Genomic DNA, 4,768 nt, shown 5'->3' with positions numbered 1-4,768 from the left:
TTTGGGTTGCAATACTTTCAATCCTCCTTCAGATGACCCATAACCACCCACACACGTCAACCTTCATTTTAAGCATTTTCAAGATGAAACAAACAAATTGAAACTATTAACATGAAATATATACAAACAAATGTAAAATACTAGACAGGTATGGTTGCCTTAATAATAGACATGAAATCTTAAACTGTCACCCTTAATGGTGGTATTATGAATTGGTTGGGTTGGTTTGGGTGATGGGTCAGAATAAGTTTAACTCAGCATAAGTTTAAAAAAAATAAGTTTGATTGAGTACGGGTCTTGATAGGTAAAGTTAACCCATCTTGATCCAAATAAAGGTTAAAACTTAAAATACAAAGGGTTTCAAAAAAAATCAAAAAAATTCAACAAAATTAATAAAAAAATAATAACTCAAAATATAAATCAAAAACGAAAAAAACCAACTAAAATGTTTCCTCCGTCATCCTCATTCATTAAAAACATGGTTTTGTCTCTCCTCAAATTCGGTTTTTTTGGGATTTTTTTCGATTTGATTTTGTTTTTTAATTTTTCGTTTTGGTTGTTTTCAACATTTGTTTGATTTTGATGTTTTTGGTTTATGTTCGGTTTCGATTTATTGGTTTCTATTCGATTTCGTGGGGGTTTTGTTTAAAATAAAATAGGATGAAGCTTATTTTAATCCATTCTAACCCTACAAATCCATGCAAGCCTTAACCAAAAGTTGCAAGGATTTTCTTAACCCATTTTAACATCTTTGAAAAATTCTTTCTATCTATCATGATCCATTTCAATTTTAAAGGTTATCCATAATAACCCAGAACAACTTATTTGGGTTTGTTTTGCCACCCCTAGTCACCCTTATTGTAAGGATTTTTAAGACTCCTAAATTTTAGGATACCATGAATTCGACTGGTTGTTGCCCGGATGTCCGGAACAAATGGATTGGTGGAGTTACCGTAGACTTTGGTCATTTTCAATCGATTTTAATCATTTTCTCGAAAATTGGATTATATAGGCGGCTACTAGTTTTCCCATAATATACCCGTACATGCTAGTTTACCACATAATATACCCGTTCTTAATGTACCCGTCCCTTTTAGTTTTTCCCCTAATATAAATGTCCCTGTTTCTGTTTGTTCCAACTAAAATCTTAAATCTTAACAGTGTTGTAACTGTAAGCTTTCTATTTTTACTTTCTCAGCCTGCATCATTACTAAACAACAAACCGATCAGCATGAACTCAAAACACCTCACTTCCATGGAGTCAACGCCCATCAAACCACTACTCACCCTCACTCTCACCATCCTCTTCCACACTCCCTAAACAAGCTCAACCCACTAAATCCGGCTACCTCACAGTCAACTCCACCACCGGATCCGCCATCTTCTACGCCTTCTATGAAGCCCAAAACACCACCAGCACTTCTCTCTCTAACACCCCACTTGTCATCTGGCTTCAAGGAGGCCCTGGCTGCTCCTCCATGACCGGAAACTTCTACGAACTCGGACCTTGGCGAGTCACGGCTTCTTTAACTCTTGAACCCAATCCCGGCTCTTGGAACCGCATAATCGGCTTATTGTTTCTTGACAACCAATTGGAGCCGGTTTAGTATCGCGTCCACAGCCGAAGAGATTCCACGGGACCAAAAAACCGTAGCGAAGCATTTGTTTATCGCGATAAGGAAGTTTATCGCTTTAGAACCGTTGTTTAACTCTCGCCCTATTTACATCACGGGCGAGAGTTACGCTGGAAAATATGTTCCAGCAATCGGGTACTATATTCTTAAAAGAAACCCAAGTTTACCCGTTTCAGAACGGGTAAATTTGTTCGGGTTAGCTATTGGAAACGGGTTGACCGATCCAGTGATTCAAGTAGGCACTCATGCTTTGCATAATTACAATCTTGGTTTAATAAATGAGAAACAGAAAACCCAAATGGAAAAACTTCAACTTGAGGCCATAAAGTTAACTAATGAGGGTAATTGGAGTGAAGCTACTGATGCAAGAATCAAAGTCTGGAACTTTCTTGGAACCGTGACAGGTTTAGCGACTTTGTATGATTTTAGGAGGCAGAGTCCTTATCATTCTGATTTGGTTGAAGAGTTTTTGGGTCGATCTACCTTATCTCACATCTTTTACCCATGCATATATATATATGTGCGATTGCCCGAGAATTGAGACAGTTCAATTTTACTAAAATAGTTTCATTAGCTCCCGAGGTATTATAAAACGAGACCACGATATGGTTATAGGTTATAGTAGGGTATTTAAAATAAATAGATTAAGATTCATTTAGTTGATTTTGTCTCACGTATATACCTTTCAAAATGAAAATTCATAATTCCTAAAAAAAATACGTAAAAAAGCATGTTGATTATATCCAAATTTGGAGACACCAATCATTTTAATTAATCATGGGTAGTGATACTATTGCTGACATAATAACCTCTATACGAAATGCCGATTGTCCTTCAAAAATACTGAAGGACAATCCCATTCTCTCTCTCTCTCTCTCTTTATATATATATATATATATATATAGAGAGAGAGAGAGAGAGAGGGACAAAAAGCAGCGGCGATGAAAGTGATGGTGGTTAATCAATGGCTACACGACACTACCAGGTTCGTCCTTAAACCTTTGACTACTATCAAACCTTGATTCGTAGTGAATTTAAGAGATACCCTGTGCTAAGGTTTTCAGAAACCTGCTTATCAATCTGTTCAGTCAATTGAAGGATTATTAGTTCGTTCGATAATCAGGGAGTGAAGGAAGTGGCATAATGGTAATGTTTTGCTTCATTTGGTAATTTGAAATAACTTTACTGATTGAGTCTGACATGATTAGGTGTGTTTGATTTCAAGTATTGTACTAATTAAATTAGGGAGGCAACCGATAAAACCCTAAATCAGTTGATCACTTCATGGCATCTCAAATCGATGGCTTAGTGTATCATTTGTTCGATTCGCGTGATTCAATTATAGACACGGATACATTGACACGGTTTGAATTTGTCCTGATTGGAGGATGCCTTCGTAGCAATCGAAACTGGAACTATGAACTCATCCAAATTCGCTGCACATGTATTAGATTTTCTTGGGTTTTTTCCATTACCTCGATTGATTTCAGTTATCAGCTTTTATTGATTATTATTGTTGTTGTTGTTGTTGTTGTTGTTGTTGTTTCAGTTTTTTTATATAGTTACATGTGAATTTATGAGATACCCTGTTCATGTAATCTAATACTTGGATTTTGCAGATTCATTTAAAGAAGCTATTTTCGTGGACAATGTTGGCTTTATCAAACTGGATCACTCCCAAGGTTCGTCAACATATTCGTAAACTCAAATGAAGTCGGTTAATTTCAGTTATCTAATATTTTGATTAATAAATTTGAAGTTACTTGACCCAATTTGCAGGTCTCCAACAAGAAGTCCCGAGATTACACTTCAGTTAGGAATACGAAGATTTTCACTGGATTTCGAGACCTACACATTGCTAATTTGTACACAGAGTTGGTTGCTCACGATAAAGCCATGTTATCTTTATCTAGATGTACCACCGGAAATTTAATGTTATTGGTTTTGTTTTTTTCTTTTAACTCAGATTTGTCATTTGAAAACCTATTTTTCGTTCGTTAACTATTACTTCACTTTGGTAGTTGTAGTGTTGGTTCAGGGTGGTGGTGGTGGAGGTCGAACTCTCCCTATCCCGAGTTTTGTGTTCTTTTGAATTGTTAACAGGTATGTGCATTGTCTCTACTTGCATGTATATTTAATTTTCTGTTCAATTTTGTTTAGGATCTTTGGATTTCGTCTTTAGTTTTTGCTTTGCATGTTGTCTTTTGTTATTTTTTTATTTTTATTAACAGTCCATGTATTAACAAATTCTATATAAATTATCTATTTTGAAGATGGTATGGCTCACAATTGCCGGAAGATGCTAACTTGGATGGTTACTTTACTTTTGACTTTCTATTTAATTGATATAGATCAAATTAAAGTTGTTTGTTTCATTATCAATGTTGTTGTAAAATGATTCATCATGTGCAGATGAATGGCTTAATAAGCTGGAAGAAGGGGTTGGTTTCTTTCGGCTACTACTGCAAGAGGAAACAATTTTGGGCTTCACAACTTGGAGTCCAAAGCACAAGATGCTGAAAATAAGCTTTAAGTAACCAAATAAAGGGTTAAAATGTTTACTGAAATTGTGATTGAAATCCTTGAACAGAGCAGCCTCCAAAGAAAACCACCCGTATCAATATCGCCATCCCCACTGAAATTCAACGAAAACTTGGTGTTGAATAATGGTGGTGATTTGATGCTCCAATGATGATATTGGATCTGAAATTGGAGATAAGAGGCTATCTTTGAACAACTTCAAAGGAAAGTAGTCATTAAGATTTTTTTATATAATCTTATGTATTAGTAATTTTTTGGGTCAGACCGAGTCTATCAAAATATCCGTTCCTCTTTAGACTTCTAAGAGCACGTCTAATACAAACAAAACATGGCAATAACTCGGCCCGCCGCAACACGCGGGTACGGTTACTTGTTATAGATTAAACTTGAATTTTGGTATGTGCCTTGGGAGAACCAAGTGGCAAAAAACTAGTGGCGAAGCTTGGACGTGAACGGCGGGGGGGGGGGGGGGGGACTAAAAGTGTATAAAAATTTTTAAAAACTAGGGGGCCGAGCTTAAAATTTTGGTCGAAAACAGGTTAATTTACACTACGTATAAAATACTTCGGATGAAAACGGCTAAATTTAAAATA

General features: G+C 36.0%; 1 pseudogene; it reads left to right on the top strand.

Annotated features, from left to right (window-relative positions):
• The first annotated feature begins 1,255 nt into the window (after positions 1-1,255).
• On the top strand, positions 1,256-2,175 carry LOC143615521 (serine carboxypeptidase-like 50 pseudogene; annotated as a pseudogene).
• Positions 2,176-4,768: the final 2,593 nt, after the last annotated feature.

The sequence above is a fragment of the Bidens hawaiensis genome, unplaced genomic scaffold, assembly GCF_021521415.1.
Source record: "Bidens hawaiensis isolate Kalapana, Puna unplaced genomic scaffold, B.hawaiensis_p1.1 tig00043476_1, whole genome shotgun sequence".
NCBI classification, from domain to species: domain Eukaryota; kingdom Viridiplantae; phylum Streptophyta; class Magnoliopsida; order Asterales; family Asteraceae; genus Bidens; species Bidens hawaiensis.
This window is presented reverse-complemented; position numbering and strand designations above follow the sequence as displayed.